The 20,383-nt window shown below is 31.2% G+C and overlaps 1 protein-coding gene across 3 annotated transcripts in view; it reads right to left on the bottom strand.

The window, feature by feature from the left end:
- LOC138708733 (putative ammonium transporter 1) overlaps nt 1–20,383 on the bottom strand; it is a 123,477-nt gene that overhangs the window by 99,827 nt on the left and 3,267 nt on the right. Inside the window, exon 1 of one of the 3 annotated variants that reach the window (XM_069838861.1) lies at nt 7,792–7,942. The exons of 1 other annotated variant lie outside the window; for it this stretch is intronic. The gene's annotated coding sequence lies outside the window, so the exon portion shown is untranslated. One more of the 3 variants, XM_069838862.1, reaches the window with a different exon arrangement.

Raw genomic sequence — 20,383 nt, 5'->3', positions numbered from 1 at the left:
GCATATCCGAGAATAATCGATACTTGCGGTTTTATAACGGTACAAAGCTGACTCGTTATTGGCTGAACACCTGTAAGCTGAGTTGTCATTGGCTGAAAACACCTGAACTTTAATGAGTAGGTGTACTTTAATGACATGCATTAAAGGACTGCTACCAGGTGTATAATTACTACATTTCGGCATGGTCGAGCATAAAATACTATAATATTTTGTTATGGGAAAAGAAAGCAAAACGCTGAACAAAATGAGCGGTGGCAAGCGTAGTTGATGGCTGTCGCAATGGCGCGAAACGTCGTATTTTTTACCTTATTTTCGGCCATAGTTCTCTCTTATCTAGGCAAGTGGCTCTGATAATAAGTCAACCATCATATCACACGTACAGTACATACGTCAGTACCTTATCACGTGATACTACTGCCGCGTCCTCTGAATGTAACACGCCGGACTACAAATCACCTTTAGTTGGTATGACTGGTGTTAGGTATAAGTGGACCAGGAATGGAATAGACATGGCTTGTTTTGTATCTAAACGGTGACGTCAGCCGGAAATAGTACATATCAAGTTATTTTAGGCATATAGCAATAATGGAATCAGTTGATAAGAACTCAACGTAATAGTAATATTATTATTAATTATATTTAATTACTTTCAAATAAATAAATAAATAAATATTATCAGAACATGGGAGAGGTGATAGTGGGAGGAAGAAGAATAAAGTACATAAGATTTGCTGATGATATGGTGTTGTTAGCAGAGGAGACGATACTAAGATATATGCTACTGGAGCTAAATGACAGCTTGAGCAGTATGGGATGAAGATAAATGCAAACAAGACGAAGACCTTGATCATAGGAACAAAAATAAAAGAAGATAAACTTGAAATACTAAATAAGGCAGTAGAGCAAGTGGACAGCTTCAAATACTTGGCGTGTACTATAAGCAGTAACATGAGCTGCTGCCAGGAAGTCAAAAGGAGGATAGCAATGGCTAAGGAAGCTTTTAATAGAAAAAGAAGCATCTTCTGCGGACCTCTGGAGAAATAACTAGGAAGAGACTAGTGAAGTGCTTTGTGTGGAGTGTGGCATTGTATGGGGCAGAAACATGGACATTGCGACAAAGTGAAGAGAAGCGACTAGAAGCATTTGAAATGTGGATATGGAGAAGAATGGAACATGTGAAGTGGACAGACAGAATGAGAAATGAAGCTGTGTTGGAAATAGTGGGTGAAGAAAGAATGATGCTGAAACTGATCAGGAAGAGGAAAAGGAATTGGTTGGGTCACTGACTGAGAAGAAACTGCCTACTGAAAGTTGCACTGGAAGGAATGGTGAACGGGAGAAGAGTTCAGTGCAGAAGAAGATATCAGATGATAGACGACATTAAGATATATGGATCATATGAGGAGACTAACTAAGAGGAAGGCAGAAAATAGGAAAAATTGGAGAATGCTGAATTTGCAGTGAAAGGCCTGCCCTGGGGCAGAACACTTATGTATGTTTGTATATATATGTGATAGGCCTATAGTAATTCCTCCGTTGAGAAGTAATAGATATATACAGTATATAATATAAACTCTTGGTGAGATATTAGGCCTACTTAAAATTAAAATTTCAATAACAAATCAGAATTTCAGTCAATTTTAGTTATTAAAAGACAAGCACGAGTCTGAACCAGTACTTTTTGTGTTTGATCAACATGAAATAGGTGAACTAAATCTAGACGTAACATTCCACGCCCATCGATCTCTTTTTTTTTTTCCTATTGGCAGTCCTCTGAGCTCCCTAAGCAAGCACTTTTCGCACAGTAGCAACTTGATTAATCACGAAATACTTCCTGCTGTAGATTGTTTCAACAAGGTAAACCAGTGTGAACTGCGGTTTGCTGGTATTTTTGTTAATAATGCCGTACTAATTAACGCCTGACCAATCAGTTCATATCGTGAATGTGTTACACGTAGATTTGACGGAAGCTTCCCAATTTTTGATAACATGCAATGAATTTTCTCATCTTGTAAATTATTCAGTTTTGACGGGATCAAAAGGCAGTCGTAAATTTATGAAAAAAGAGTAAGAGTTGGCTGTCTTCAAATAAGGCACTATAGAGAAACGAACAACTGAAAGTGGAGTACTGACTACGGCGATGAAACGGATAGGTGGGCTGTGTGATAAGATACAGGACGTGTCTTGACCGAAAATTACAAATACAGTACGCTCGACTAATCATTCTGCGAGGCTCAAACTAATTTCCTAATGCAAGCCAACACGCTAACCCGCACTTACTACGTTATTGACCTCAGTCGTTGAAAATGTGCGCAACTAAACAGGTTTTTCCCTCTTCGTCAGTTGAAATAGTTGTAAGTTGTAGAGCAGCTGTTGCTTACTTATTTATTTGTTTGTTTATTTATTTATTTTCTCATTTATTTGCTTACTTATTAATTGTTTATCTGCTTACTTATTTTTTATTTAATTATTTATTTATTCGTCTATTTCTTTATTTGCTTATTTATTTACTTATTTAATTACCTATTTGTTTATTTATTTATTTTTTATTTACCTCTCTATATGCTTACTTACTTTTCATTTATTTATTTGTCTACTTGTTTATTTACTTACTTGCTTATTTACTTATTTATTTATTGACTTATTTACTTACTGATTGATTTATTTACCTATTTATTGGTCAATTTATTTACTTATTTATTTATTTTACATACATATTTATTTACTTATTTATTTATATATTTACTTTCTGATTGATTTATTTACCTATTTATTGGTTAATTTATTTACTTATTTATTTACTTTACATACATATTTATTTACTTATTTATTTATTTAATTTCTGATTGATTTATTTACCTATTTATTGATTAATTTATTTACTTATTTATTTATTTTACACACATATTTATTTACTTATTTATTTATTTATTTACTTTCTGATTGATTTATTTACCTATTTATTGGTTAATTTATTTACTTATTTATTTATTTTACATACATATTTATTTACTTATTTATTTATTTATTTATTTACTTACTGATTGATTTATTTACCTATTTATTGTTTAATTTATTTACTTATTTATTTATTTTACATACATATTTATTTACTTATTTATTTATTTATTTATTTACTTTCTGATTGATTTATTTACCTATTTATTGGTTAATTTATTTACTTATTTATTTGTTTTACATACATATTTATTTACTTATTTATTTATTTATTTACTTACTGATTGATTTATTTACCTATTTATTGGTTAATTTATTTACTTATTTATTTATTTTACATACATATTTATTTACTTATTTATTTATTTATTTACTTTCTGATTGATTTATTTACCTATTTATTGGTTAATTTATTTACTTATTTATTTATTTTACATACATATTTATTTACTTATTTATTTATTTAATTTCTGATTGATTTATTTACCTATTTATTGATTAATTTATTTACTTATTTATTTATTTTACACACATATTTATTTACTTATTTATTTATTTATTTATTTACTTTCTGATTGATTTATTTACCTATTTATTGGTTAATTTATTTACTTATTTATTTGTTTTACATACATATTTATTTACTTATTTATTTATTTATTTATTTATTTATTTACTTACTGATTGATTTATTTACCTATTTATTGGTTAATTTATTTACTTATTTATTTATTTTACATACATATTTATTTACTTATTTATTTATTTATTTACTTACTGATTGATTTATTTACCTATTTATTGGTTAATTTATTTACTTATTTATTTATTTTACATACATATTTATTTACTTATTTATTTATTTATTTACTTTCTGATTGATTTATTTACCTATTTATTGGTTAATTTATTTACTTATTTATTTATTTTACATACATATTTATTTACTTATTTATTTATTTATTTATTTATTTATTTACTTTCTGATTGATTTATTTACCTATTTATTGGTTAATTTATTTACTTATTTATTTATTTTACATACTGTACATATTTATTTACTTATTTATTTATTTATTTACTTACTGATTGATTTATTTACCTATTTATTGGTTAATTTATTTACTTATTTATTTATTTATTTATTTGCTTTTTATTTGCTTATTTATTTATTTTTTTTATTTACTTATCTATTTGGTTACTTATTTTTAATTAATTATTTATTTGTCTATTTATTTACTACTTATTTTTATATTTAATTACTTATTTGTTTAATTTTTTAATTTTTTACTTATTTGCTTATTTATTAACTTATTTATTCGCTTGCTTATTTTTTGTTTACTTATCTGTTTGCTTATTTTTTTATTTAATTGTTTATTTTTCTGTTTGTTTATTTATTTACTTATTTACTTGCTTATTTATTTATTTCCTATTTATTTATTTTGTTATTTACTTATCTATTTGGTTACTTATTTTTAATTAATTATTTATTTGTCTATTTATTTACTACTTATTTTTATATTTAATTATTTATTTGTTTAATGTTTTAATTTTTTACTTATTTTTCTTATTTATTAACTTATTTATTTGCTTATATTTTTATTTAATTATTTATTTGTCTGTTTGTTTACTTATTTATTTGCTTACTTACTCTTTATTTAGTTATTTATTTGTTTAATTTTTTTATTTTTTACTTATTTGCTTATTTATCTGTTTTCTTATTTATTAAGTTATTAATTTGCTTAGTTACTTATTTATTTTATTATTTTTATTTACTTGTCTATTTACTTACTTATTTTTATTTAATTATTTATTCGTTTGTATAATTGTTTGTTTATTTACTTATTTATTTAATTATTTATTTATTTGTTTATTATTTGATTTATTTACTTATTAATTTATTTACATATTTAACCAAAAATTGAGTCCAACTCTTCACTCCTTTATGTTAAGTCTCCTTACTTTCGTATTTTATGACTGTGCATTAATTATAATTAATATAATAATAATTATTATGAAGTAATGATGAGAATAAATATTTAAACTTAAATCCCAGGAAATATTTCTAAAATACTGCTTCCTGAATTTCAGATGTGTTCAGTAAATTATTTATAAAAATGGACGTATTTTTCCCCTAAGAATGCTAACTTTTTTTAAAATGCAGGAAACTAAGAAATCGACAAAATTTCGCATATAAAACTGACATATTTTTCAGTTCAGTTACTTAAAAACTTTGTTTTACGTTTTGGCAGTTAGATTTGAATTGAGGGTATTTTGAGATGGATTTACCTTGCCGAATAGTATTTCAGCATTCTCAATGAATTGTAAAAATTCCCCGCATGAGTAGTAGAAGTTGACTGCAAACTGCAGTTCTGATTTCTTTAGTTCGCGCTCGCGTTTGGACCATCTGTTCACTTATTGTTCATGGCAGAAAACACTCTCTCTATAAGATCATTACTACTTGGAATACGTAAAACAAAACTCACCAATTTTTCAACATTTGTAATATTAACACCGTCTGATATTGAAGACTTCAGCACTGAAACCCATTTGTGGCAAGCATTACCTTCTGCAGGGACAGTACATTTTAATTCACATCCGGAACAAGACATTTCATCATATCGTCGGTATACAAGCAAAACACATTAAGTAAAAAATATTACTTCTGAGAATAATGCGTATATAACTTACATAATGCATGTCTATAAACTTAGAATTGGAAAATTAAATACACATAAAGAGAAACAACATACTAAAAATAATTTCAGTTTTGTCAAGAACTTTCAAGAGACCTCTTCTCAGACGTAATATTTTTTATTTAAGGGAAGAACTGAAAACATGAAAATTTTCCAAAAACTTTTCATTGGCTATTTCACTTTTTTAGAATGTATATTTTCATACTCCAAATGGGTTATGTTTACAATTTTTAAAGTTAGGGTTGTAATGGGGCGTAGCATTTAAATAGCTGTCAAAATTATATTTCCATCAAAGAATTTTTTTTTTACAAATTTCTAATTACAAATCTAGTAACTTTTCGTTCTAAAGTTGGCTCCCTGAAGTTACTAGATGAATGTAGCGGAGAAGAATTTCAATTTACATAAATATTCATTTTACTTTCAAATCCATTTTGCATAAATTTATTTTTCTTGATTCAACACCAACTCTTTTATGCTAAATATTAATCTATCTGGATGAACATTTTACTGCAAGTATTTATGAGATAGCTGCATGTTTCTATGAATTTATTTTGTAAGAAATACTGGTAGATTATTTATCAATTACTTTTCTTGAATTATATAAAAAGTAATATTTTTAAAATCTAAAAAAAATTCTTTCAAAGTGAATAAATGAGATATTTAATAAAATGAATGCATAGAAATGCTTTCTATGTCTTGTGAATGTAGTAGAAAAAAAGAAGCTTAAAAATTCAGATGCTGTACTAAAAACTTGGGTTTGAAATATTTATAAAAATACAAAAAAAATTAAATGAAAAGTCATAAACATCTGGAAGTTCAAAATTTGGACTTTGTTAGCCCTTTACATAGTAAATAATTATGCTCTCAAAATTTGGTTAAAAAACTATTAGAAAAAGTTGTCATTTTTAGTGAAATGTTCCCTTAAGGGGAGGGGATGGTATTTTTGATGAAAAATGACTAAAGTTTCAACAAAAAAAAAATTCTTTAAAATACCCTGTGATATGTGTGGATCGCCATTTTTAAACTTCCTACATTATGAATTTTTAAATCACACGCCCACTTTTATTGTTGTTTCCGGTAAATTAAATTTTCAAAAAAAAAATTTTTTTTCTTTAAAATACCCTTTGATATGTGTGGAATGCCTTGCATAACATTTTGTGGGTATTTGTGCTCTTATCGGATGTTGGAACGTCATTTTTAAATTTCCTGCGCTATGGATTTTTAAATCACACGCCCGCTTTTATCGGTTTCCAGTAACTTCATTTTTTTTTTTGCTACATTGCCAGACAAAAATGGATATAATTTCTGAACTATTAAAGATACATGCATGACATTTAGAACACACATTCTTTAGACTATTAGGAAACTTTTCTCTGTAACAGAATTCTGTTAATTGATTTCATTTTAAAAATACGTCCGTTTGTTTGCAAGAAAGGAAATCAGAAAATTGTTACTAAATTGTAATTGTTTATTTTACAAACGTAGGGACTAATATCAAAATTCTGTTACAGACAGTTTGTAGAACATACTTTTGCAAATACATTGCAAAATCTGTTTGAATCTATCTTTAAAAACGGTTTAGATATATCGGTTTTAGTACAATCTTGCATTGGGTATATTTTTTTTAAATTTGGGCCCCCAAATATTTTTTTTTCAAAATATTTTTATTTGGTTGACTCTCTATATACAAAAAATTAATAATTTACACCAAATAGGAAAAAAGTTAAACAAAATACCATCCTCTACGCTTAACGTGTTTTGCTTGTGAACTGACGATGTAAGTTTTTTTATTCACGAAAAAAATTAAATGTTTGAAGTAAAGATTCTTACACTATTCAGAACTGAGGGGAAGAAATGCTCGAGGAGAAGAAAAATACGGTAGCCGGGAGATTGTTACAAATTAGGGCCAAATACGGGACATCCCTTAAAATACGGCAGGGTTGCCAACCCTAATTTCCGCCTGCACTCAATATCGAACTGAACTATAAACTGAAGTTCGCTAGAAACTGAACAACATAGACTAATACGATGATCCAAGTTGATAGCACATTAACGGCCGTTTAACAATGAAGCGCGCACCCGAAATGCTGGTCACTCCGCACTACACTGCCACCTGACGTAACTGAGCTGCTCCTACCTGGCGTGCGCTGCTGACCGATGCTCCCCGACCACTGAGCTGTCAGCGGTGGTTTCCCTTCGCAAGCCTTGTATCAGGCTGGCTTGTTTCAGAATTTTTTTTACTCGTAATTGCTAGCGAAATCAAGGCTGCAAAATGACTGTAATGCAATGACGTACAACGCGTTGCATGTCTTTACTGTTTTTACGTATAGGTGACAAAAGAATGCGGAATGCATTCCACCTAAGTCATCATCCAGTTTATATAATCACCGCTGTGGCTCGGGTGGTAGCGTATCCAGCGGGAGGTTCATCGGGCGGGGTTCGATTTCTGACGAGGAAATTAAATTTATCTCTATATGGCAGCGAGTTTATGTAATTCTTCCGCCAGAGTAAATAAATAAATAAATAAATAAATAAATAAATAAATAAATAAATAAATAAATAAATAAATAAATAAATAAGCATGCAAGCAAGCAAATAAGTAAATAAATAAATGAATGAATAAATAAATAAATAAATGAGTAAATAAGTAAAGAAATAAGTAAGTAAATAAATAAGTGAGTAAGTAAATAAATAAATAATAACAAATAAATAAACAAAGAAACAAACACATAAATGTATAAGAAATAAATAACAAATAAGTAAATAAATAAGTAAAGAAATAAATGAGTAAACAAATCAGTAAGTAAGTAGATAAATTAATAAATAATCAAAAAGCAAATAAGCAAATAAATAAGTAAATAAATAAATAATGAAATGAGTAAGTAAATAAATTAATAAATAATTAAAAAGTAAATAAACAAATAAATAAATGAGTAAGTAAACATATAAATAATTAATGAAATAAATAATTAAACAAACAAATAAATAATTGAGTAAGTAAATAAATAAATAAATAAGTAAACAAATAAGTGAATAAATCAGTAAGTAAATTAACAAAATACATAACTAAAAAGTAAATAAACAAATAAATAAATAAGTAAACATATAAATAAATAATGAAATAAATAATTAAACAAATAAATAGGTAATTGAATAAGTAAACAAATAAATAGGTAATTAAATCAGTAAGTAAATAAATAAATACATAATTAAAAAGTAAATAAACAAATGAATAAATGAGTAAATAAATATATAAATAAATAATGAAATAAATAATTACACAAATAAATAGATAATTGAGTAAGTAAATAAATAAATTAGTAAGTAGCCTAAAAATAATTAAATAAATAGGCAGTCAGTCAGACAGACAGAGAGACAAATGATCTCGGGTCTTATTGACTGTCTTTCTGAGCTACTCGTAGAAGTCTGTTGGCCACTATCATTCTTTTTTAGTCCATCAGCAACTATACTACAAATCATCTTAAAATAACATAAAACCTAATGTCAAACATAAGACAGTACAAATGTATTACTCCGCTGAAATATTAAACGTGATTCGTTCTGCCATCTCTGCGCGCGAATTTAGCACGTACACACTGTATATCTCGGTTAATGACGCGATATGTAATGTGAAAAACCCAGTCAGGTGTCACTCCGTATCTATAGTTATCTATAGTACTAGCAATATGCAAAATCGTATGGGCCTAATTCGCGAAACCGCATAGATTACGATTAATGCTGTTCTCGTGTTACAGAAAGCTATTTCGGACGTTTAAGATATTACTTTGTTAAAATAATGAAAGGCGTTCTCTATTTCGAACTAAACACAATCTGTTTCATTTCAAAACAGTCAGTTACAGTTGACCAGAATGTGAATTATACTGTGATTTGTTTTGGCCTTCGTGTCATTGATGGAAGATCAACTCAATCATAAGTATGGCAGTAATGGTTCATTGTTGGTTTCGTTGTACCACGGCCGACTTGATGCTCGCTTCGCTTCTTCTTTATACAGAGAAGCGAAGGGAACATCAAGTCGGCCGTGTTTATACATGTAGGATCTGTCTTGTATTCAACGAACAACAATTAATTAGTCTAAAAAGTGATACAAAATTGCTTCACAGTTTCATTGTATGCGATGAATCCTGTTTCCAGTAAATAATATATTTGGTGATTTCATTAGTAAAGACGGATTTCTATACTTTACAACGCCTATAAAAGTACTTCTCAAGATAAGAATCTTTCATTTATTTTCTTTAATTGCATCAAACAATTACCAATTACCTTCGATTGCTCTGAACGTATTTCTTCTCAAAAACTAAGAAAAGCATTGCGTGAAAATTCTTTTCATCAATGGAGCAAATTGAAAAGTAAAGGTTTGGGAGTTGTTTTCTATTCTCACTGGAAGAAAGGTAATTCGTGGATCTCAACCAAAAAGGGACTTTCGAGCAGTCAGTGGACGCAAGCCATTAAGATGAACTGTAATACAATACCTGTACGTACTCTGCCTGGTAGAACTCTTGACTCAACCCGTTGCAGAAGATGCGACGAGCAAGAAACGCTTCCTCACGTCTTGGGTTTCTGCCGTCATGGAGAATTGCTCCGAATCAACAGACATAATACGGTTCGTTCTCTCATCGCAGCTTCAATCCATCAGAATGCTTCCTATGAGGTTTATGAGGAGGTTGGTTGCGTCTCTTCTGATGGCTCTACTAGACGTGCTGATATCATCATAATTGATCGGCAGAAGGATAAGGGTGTCATTCTTGATCCCACAATCCGTTTCGAGATGCATGAGCAACAGCCACAAGAGGTGTGTCGTGAAAAACAAGTCATATATGAGCCTTGTTGTCAGCATCTTGGAGCACAATACCACATCACACATTGGACAGTTTTTGGGCTAATGTTCGGTGCCATCCCACGAGAAACTTTAAATCAACTTAAACAATATAAAATTTCTGATGCAACGATTGATGCCATAGGATCTCACGTGTTAAAATCATCCTTAGCTATAATTAGTAATCATTTGTACCCAACAAAATTTTTATTGTAAATGATTTCCTACGTTTTCTTATCTTAATGTTTTTTCTTTTTCTTTCCAAGTGTCACAAAATTGTTTTGTTTACTTATTATTCTTTATGAATTGATTAGTAGGCCGATCTATCGAACCCTTATTTAGGGCGGCTTTTGTTTCTACAAATTATCTATAACCAGAAGATAAACAAGGACTTCTTTTTGTGCGCGACGTCAACATTAGTCAATTGCAACAGTGATATAAATGTGGGCTTTTCTTACACATATCCCGCCTTTTTGTTTATATAAGTTTTTTGGGTCATTTATAATATAGATTAGTGTCTATGGAATTGGTAATAGCGAGATGATATTTGGTGAGATTATACAGAGGATCCGCCATGTTACACTTTTTTTACAGGGAAAATGAGATGCACACTGGAGTTCCTTAACTCCAGGGGGGTGGAAAGCCATTCCTCTATACATTCATTTTTGAAGGAGGATGTTTTGTTTTAGGTTTGCTCTTTTAGATTGACATTTCTTTGCTATGGCAGTACCTTTCATTCTGATCATAGCAGTGGCGTAGCATGAAATTTTGAGCAGGGGAAGCTAACTCAAGTTGTCTTTCATGCAATATGAGAAAACGTATTACAAAAATACAGTCTTAAAATTAATAGTAGTCAATGTCAAGTCAGCAGTCGAAGATTGGTTGCAACCTCGTAAGTAACACCAATAAGGCAGTCCACACCTGTGGAGTAACGGTTAGCACGTTTAGCCGTGAAACAAGGTGGCCCGGGTTCGATTTCCGGTAAGGGCAAGTTACCTGGTTGAGGTTTTTTCCGGGGTTTTCCCTCAACCCAATATGAGCAAATGCTGGGCAACTTTCGGTGTTGGACCTCGGAATCATTTCACCGGCATGATCACCTTCATCTCATTTCAGACGCTAAATAACTTAGCTGTTGATAAAGCGTCGTAAAATAACCTACTAAAATAAAAATACCAATAAGGCATGACCTCAAATGATATGCAGTAAAATATGATTTCACGGTTTACACATATCTCTTAACAAAGTTAAAGTTTCTCTGTATATTTTATGTTTTATGTTACAATCATTAGCAAAATAATAAATAAATAAATAAATACATAAATAAATAAATAAATAGACACGTATACGTATAACATTAGCTCACTCCCTGTCATACTTAGGGAAATCACAATATCAGTATCATTACGTAAGTATGCGTCTGTCTTTTGGTTGTGTCCTTCATTGACAGCAAGGGAGTCGGTCATTTGTTTTTTAAATCACACTTTTGTTGGTAAGTCAGTCTTGATAATAGAATTGTCCTAAAAAAATTCAAGTAAATTGGTGTCAGGAACTGTTATTTCGCTCATTATTTATTATATCAGCCACAATGCACACTAACACTTCAACTGAACACAACTGACGAAAAGGGATAACTCGGAAACTACTTATTTTAAATGTTAAAGCTAGCTTCTTGCGAGCCTTGCGACTAGGGTAGTTTAGTTAGAAAGGGATGGAAAATCTGCGAGGTGGATTACACAGAAGAAACCAGTCTGCTTGGAAGCTGGTGTGTGCAGGCTTCTTGTTTACTGCTGCATCACAAATCATCCTGAGCTGCCGCATCACAATATTTAACGCGTAAATATAAATTCTATTAAAATTAATAAATAATTTTCTCCATAAACTGCCGGTTTATTATGAAATTAATATTAACTGGGGAAGCTGAGCTTTTTAGCTTACATTGACGCTACGCCACTGGATCATAGACCGAGTGTGAACTATCTTAATTACTGCTATGAATTCATATACATTTGAATGTGGACGTTAGAATTGAGAATTGCAGTGTGAATGGAAACTGTCGCATGCATTAGAAGTTTTTTTATGTTCTAGTAATATTTAACTTATTTTATATTTTTGTTTTCATATTTTCCGATAATGGTATATCTATAACTAGCCGTACCCGTGCGCTCCGCTGTACCTGTTAGAAATAAATATAAAGTAATTACGTAATTAAAATAGGACGTTTGATCCAGGAAACATTCATGTTTAATAGAAGGATAAATCATTTAATATGTTACTTAATTTAAATTGTATTTAAATAATTAAAATGCGATCATTTTCGTCCAGAGAGCAATCATTTGGTGCAATGAAAATTCCTTTAACATTTTTCTTAATTGTTATTACATGCAACCATAGTTTTAAATGAAGATTGACATATCATTTAGTTTTAATGTGTATACTTTATATTACTTGCTATATGTTTCAGAAGTTACTGTAATAACATTGTAGAATTATATCCATCTAGAGAAACTACACTTTCCAATGGTGAAATAATAATTAAACAATTAATTACCTTCCGATATTACTTCATACAAACACAGAAACATCCTCTTAGGCTATGTTTAATAGCTTTCGATTGTTGTTGTCCAAGGCCCTTTATAGACGAAGTCATTTGTTTTTATTTCAGTACAGCGTCTTAGATGACGTTGTTATCGTAATTTTAAAACTCATTTATCTCCTATCAAAATTTTGTATAGAATAAAACTTATCGGAAATTAGTTTTAAAGAAATTTTTGTTATGTAATATTTTTCATGAAAATCAATAATAAGGGAGATATTTCGATTTATTTAATTCAGGCCCCCTTATAACCCCCCTTTTAAATAATGTATTTTGAATGCCATATAGCCTAAAATCTAAGTTACAACGAACTTAATTTATATTCCAATTTTTATATAAATCGGTTCAGCCATTATCCCTTGAAAAGATAACAGACAGACAGACAGACAGACAGACAGATAGACAGACAGGCAGACAGACATACTGTACAAACAAACAAAAATTTCACAAAAGCGATTTTCGGTTTCAGGATGGTTAATTATACATGTTAACACCAATTATTTTTGGAAAATAGAAAATTACCAAAAAAATTTTGGCTACAGATTTATTATTAGTATAGATGTGATAAGTTGAGCTATATATAATCATAATTTTCCTTACTGTGTGTACTTAAAAATATTGTATTCATTGTATGCTTTGTACGGCACTATTTTATTACTACTATTAGTATTATTATCATTATTATTATTATTATTACTATTGTTATTATTATTATTATTATTATTATTATTATTATTATTAATTGTCTTATTTTTTATACTTTGTATGTCTCATTTACTTTTACCTGCTGTTCACATTTTATTATGCTTTTCCTTTCTTTCTGTATGTTATATATTATGTCTGATTTCTACTTACTTGTTGTTTACATTTTATTATTATTATCTTATTCAGTTTTGCGTGTAAAATTGTACTGTACTTTGTAAATTTGTAGTGTTTTTTGTAACGCAGTTTTACTCCTGGTTGAAAGTTAGAGAAGGCCGTATGGTCTTAACTCTGCCAGGTTAAATAAATCATTATTATTATTATTATTATTATTATTATTATTATTATTATTATCATCATCAATAATTGTCTCATTTTTTTATACTTTGTATGTCCCATTTACTTTTACCTGCTGTTCACATTTTATTATGCTTTTTTTCCTTTCTGTATGTTATATATTATGTCTGGTTTCTTCTTTCTTGTTGTTTACATTTTACTATTATTATCTTATTCAGTTTTGCGTGTAAAATTGTAGTGTACTTTGTAAATTTGTAGTGTTTTTTGTAACGCAGTTTTACTCCTGGTTGAGTGTTGGAGAAGGCCGTATGGTCTTAACTCTGCCAGGTTAAATAAATCATCATCATTATTTTTATTATTATTATTAGTATTATTATTACTATTATAATTTATCTATGAAATCTGTTCTACCCGCCGTTTGTACGTCTGGTGGAAATAAAAGCGTTTCATCTGCGAAGTTTTTCAAGATATAATCCGCTAGTTGGGTGATTTTCTGATCTAGGGGTTCAATTGCAGACAATTTATTGCAAAATATTAACCTATTTCTCCAGGTAGAGAGCACGGGAGGCGATTAAAAGTAAAATGTATTAATATTAAAAACTCAACAAAGCATTCGGTTAAAACTGCAGAATTGTCAAGATACAATAAAAACTACCAACTTCTCTGTTAAATTCGCAGCAGTTGTAGACCAACTCCTCTTGGTGTCAAACTAGAAGTTTGTATGCGGAATGAACCAAGATAGGAACGAACTGCCCAAGTCTTATACACCACTGTTAAGTCAAAGTCACTGCGCAATTCCTTTGCTTGCCTCCTCGTAACTTAGGGGTATATTAATTCTGGAATTTAAGTAACTTTAGCTAGCCCATGGCGAGGCCAAAGATAAGGAACGCGTTTTTATCCTAAATTTGCATACCGGTACGCTCACTAGTACTAGTGCCGGTCAGGCCTGGTGTTGAAAAATAAATCGTGAAAATTATGGTGGGCAAGATATAATTTGAGGGGATTTTCTGGTGTTTCCCCTTTTTCTCCATGTTAGGAATCAACATCATTCCCTTCGATCTCCATTCCACAGCATTTCTCCTTCACTATCTAGCTAGTTCGATCCGAGGTCCGCGGATTAAACCTGGTCGAAGGCGATAACAGCTAATTATGTATTAAGAGAGGTAAGTTGTTTTTACTTGGGGATCATCAGTGTGGTTTTAGGCATAACACATTTACTATTGATCAGATTTTTTGTATTCGACAGATATTAGAGAAAAAAATGGGAGTATAAGGGTACAGTACATCAGTTATCATACTTACTTACTTACAAATGGCTTTTAAGGAACCCGAAGGTTCATTGCCGCCCTCACATAAGCCCGCCTTCGGTCCCTATCCTGTGCAAGATTAATCCAGTCTCTATCATCACATCCCATCTCCCTCAAATCCATTTTAATATTATCCTCCCATCTACGTCTCGGCCTCCCTAAAGGTCTTTTCCCCTCCGGTCTCCCAACTAACACTCTATATGCATTTCTGGATTCGCCCATACGTGCTACATGCCCTGCCCATCTCAAACGTCTGGATTTTAAGTTCCTAATTATGTTAGGTGAAGAATACAATGCGTGCAGTTCTGTGTTGTGTAACTTTCTCCATTCTCCTGTAACTTCATCCCGCTTAGCCCCAAATATTTTCCTAAGCACCTTATTCTCAAATACCCTTAACCTATGTTCCTCTCTCAGAAGATTTAAAAAAGGCATATGCCTTAAGAGAGAAGTTTTATATAAAACCCTTATGGAATTTAGCATTTCCAAGAAACTAGTTCGATTAATTAAAATGTGTCTCAGTATAGGTCAGTTTCTATCTGATTATTTTCCAATTCACTGCGGGCTAAAGCAGGGAGATGCACTATCACCTTTTCTTTTTAACTTTGCTCTAGAATATCCCATTAGGAAAGTTCAGGATAACAGAGAGGGTTTGGAATTGAATGGGTTACATCAGCTGCTTGTCTATGCGGATGACGTGAATATGTTAGGAGAAAATTCACAAACGGTTAGGGAAAACATAGGATTTTTATTCGAAGCAAGTAAAGTGGTAGATTTAGAAGTAAATCCCGAAAACATAAAGTATATGGTTATGTACGAAATGAAAACATAAAAATTTAACATTTATCCTTCGAAGACGTTGAAAAATTAAAATATTTTGGAGCAATAGTAACAAATATAAATGACACTCGGGAGGAAATTGAACGCAGAATAAATATGAGAAATGCCTTTTATTATTCGGTTGACAAGGTTTTGTCATGTAGTCTGCTGTCAAAAATTCTGAAAGTTAGAATTTATAAAACAGTTATATTACCGGTTGTTGTGTAAGGTTGTGAAACTTGGACTGTCACTTTGAGAGAGGAACAGCGATTAAGGGTGTTTGAGAATAAGGTGCTTAGGAAAATATTTGGGGCTAAGAGGGATGAAGTTACAGGAGAATGGAGAAAGTTACACAACGCAGAACTGCACGCATTGTATTCTTCAGCTGACATAATTAGGAACATTAAATCCAGACGTTTCAGATGGGCAGGGCATGTAGCACATATGGGCGAATCCAGAAATGCATATAGAGTGTTAGTTGGGAGGCCGGAGGGAAAGAGACCTTTGGGAGGCCGAGACGTAGATGGGAAGATAATATTAAAATGGATTTGAGGGAGGTGGGATATGATGATAGAGACTGGATCAATCTTGCTCAGGATAGGGACCAATGGCGGGTTTATGTGAGGGCGGCAATGAACCTCCGTGTTCCTTAAAAGCCAGTAAGTGAGTGAGTGAGTAAGTAAGTAAGTCATAATTCTGTGCCTTCATTTTTTCTTCACAATATTAATCTGACTAAAAGCACGTTCTAAATCAGTATTTGAATACGGTAGACTTAATATTGAACATCACAGTAACAAAAGTACTTAATAGGTATTTTTTCTTCACATCATTCCTAGATTTGGGGTTGAGGAGAAAGTGGTGAACGGGGAAGTCCCCATGAATAAAACAATGCTCTATCATTGTATTAAGATCGAATTATAAATTATCTTTAATCTATAACGAAACGTCATATACTTCGTTCTATTTTTTATGCATCGCATGCAATCATATCTGCCATCAATTATACAGGGTGTTTCCGAAGTGGTGTTACAAATTTTCGGGGATGATGGCGAAGGGCACATGTAGCAATTTGAGATAAGGAACCATGGTCCGGAAATGACTGAGTCGAAAGTTATAAGCAAAAATAGTTGTGTGGAAATGGAATTGTAATTTGGCACCACGTGCCCTCCTTCCCATAACTTTTGGAACAGTCGTGGAAAATAATGATATGGGCCGGATGTCTCCTACGTGGGTACTTGTAAAGTCCTTACATCTAGCTTTCATTTAACATCACATAGTAAATCTGTGAGCTAACCGCATTATTTGTAGATCTGCTGAAAAAGGATCGACGTACAGAGATGATGATGATGATGATGATAATAATAATAATAATAATAATAATAATAATAATATTATTAATAATAATAATAATATAAAACTTTTAATGTTTCATGAGTAACATGTAGTATAATGCCGTTTTATGTTATACAACCGTTTTCCTCGTAATACTTGTGAACAAATCATACATTTAATATTCTCATCATATTGGCAGCAAAAAAAATGCATCCTCCCATCCTACTTGAAACTTTCGTTTTTGTAGAGGTACATGGTTTCGAGAGAGACATTGCGACGATACGCCACTCGCAGGTCAGAGACAAATACAAATGGAACGGAGTTTGACTCCAGTGAGTGAGAGGGTTGGGGTTGGGGGAGATAGGAAGCAAGAGAAATGCACAGCTATCATTGCGAGCCACAATATACTCGTGAGTCACATTTTCGCCACGGCTGCCTTAGGCCTATAGAAATGTTGGTGAGACGAGAAACAATTTTGCCCCATAATATGTTTGCCTTGGTGACCCATGATCTCTACCGCAAAACTCTGACATATAACTTGCAGATTTACATTCCTTCCGATGGTAATAATAATACTTGTGATGGTGATTTTGCTGTTTGCCCAAAAACATTTTATAATACACCACAATCACGTTACATAATCAGTGTGACTATGAATGGAAAGTACCTATTTACGTACATCAAGGAGTATCTGCATCGGGTTTGGATTACATAAGTCATGGAGGTTACGAAAACATCAGAGGTGGTTCACGTCTCCAGGAGATCTACAAGAACTGACAGTAGAGTAGACACAAGGTCAAATGCTAATGGTAGTCACGCGTTCGACAACCATGTAATGCAAATGTCATTAAATTGCAATTTGTGTCGTTTGAAGGTTTATGTGTTCTTTTCGCATAATCTAAGAATGTGGACCTCAACTTGGCAGTCCTTTTATTCCATTATCGTAGTGTTATGAAAGACTAAAGTAACATCCTGATTTCAGAAAACCGTAACTTCATCAGGAAGGAATAGCCTATAGGGTATCAGCAAGATATCAGTACTATAATAATACCGGACAGCTAGCAGTTTTACGTACGAACGACGATAGTGCTGCTACCTACCTGCCGGGATGGAGATACTCGCGAAACAAGCTGTAATCAACTGCAATATATATTGTTGCTGGGCTAGTTAATTTTTTAATAGTTTTATGAATTAGTACTAGTGTTAAAATGTCAGGGTGTATATGTGCTGTTTATAATTGTGACAATTGCAGCATTACAAATTGCTCTAAATCGTACTTTCGATTTCCGACAGTTCATAAAACGTAAGTCAACAACATTCTTTAGTAGGCCTAATTCCTTCGTCTTTGTGTTGATAGAAAGATACAAATTAGTTTTTTTTATTTAGACCTAATAAATAAATAGAAGTTAAAATGTATTGGATTTTAAGGTTTTATCAAATTAAGTTTTATTGTTGTCCACATTCCTTTACTAATTATTACAAGCATCAGATTACTATCAATTTTATCTTTGCAGTTGTCAGCAATGCGTATATAAAACATTACTGTAAATTCATTCCTAATATCAGATTGATTCTGTCTCGGTAAACCAAAGAAAAAATATGTAACAATTAATTATGGAAAGTAATATGAAGTATGCAATATTTCTCATAATATGCAGCTCTGATATAAGGTAATAATTTTACATTAAATATTATTCAACATTTCTTAAGTGTTTCATATGTAATTCCACATTAGTAACTCACGTTTTAAACAATAGTCCGAATCTCGCTATGTTAATATTTGTATATGTGGACGTAATTCCATCCCTCTGCGCTAGATGTCAGGTCCGCGATATTTCGCACTCACGCCAATGCTGGTGTCCGATATTATTATAGTAAGGTATTTGGTATCACCACCAAACATTTTTTCCGCCCATACATTGCACCTCTTTCCATGTCTGTCTTCTAATTCTTCTTTCACTGTCCTTTTCCAGATTCTTTTCTGTCTCCCGTCTTCCCGTTCCGCTTGTGGACATCAATCCCGTGGTCCTTTTTGTATTGAGTTAATCTTGCCAGGTTTTATTTGTTCTTTTCCATAATTCCTCGCTAGAGCTTGTATTAGGCCAGCTGATATTTGAGGCTTTCCCGAGAAATCTGTTTATAAAATATGATAACGTGTTGTTTATTTCTTGGGTTACTCTCGAGATCACGCTGATCCATATAGAAGAATAGATTTTACCTTACTATTGAAGATTTATTATTCTTTTAGTCTGTGTTTTGTTTTCCAAGTTTTGTATTCTTACGTAATGGCTTCATTTGCTGGTTCCACCAAGCTTCAATAAATCGATCCAAATGAAACATTAACTAGTAAATATTAATATATTTAACAATTCATTAAATGCGAGCTCTTCACCAACCAAATTTTCTTAAAATTCAATGAACAGTAAGTAATGCCTGCTTACGGATAAATAAGTGTGTTTCATAAGTATATCACAACCTTTTTATAAAACCACAGCCCACTATATCGCAAATACAATAATATTCCTGCTATATCATTCGCATTCAGAACAATGAAGCAGCGCGGTTGAAAAATATAAGAAATGGAGGAAAAAGTATGATAATTATTATTATTATTATTACTACCACTACTATTACTATTATTACTTTCGCCATATTAATTATAACTGTTGTAGCTAATTATTGCATTCTTGATTCCAGAGGTAACCTCATTTGAGGAAAGATGATATAATTATACAATAACTGCAGTTTAGGTATAGATAATATTCAGGAAACCTATTATCCAAAACGAAAAAAAAACATTTTATACTGTCTATTGCAATTGGGGCTTTGCTCTGTTATAGGCATAAAT

Source organism: Periplaneta americana, chromosome 11, assembly GCF_040183065.1.
Source record: "Periplaneta americana isolate PAMFEO1 chromosome 11, P.americana_PAMFEO1_priV1, whole genome shotgun sequence".
Lineage (NCBI taxonomy): Eukaryota > Metazoa > Arthropoda > Insecta > Blattodea > Blattidae > Periplaneta > Periplaneta americana.
The sequence above is the reverse complement of the archived record's forward strand: the minus strand, read 5'-3'. Positions and strand labels throughout refer to the sequence as shown.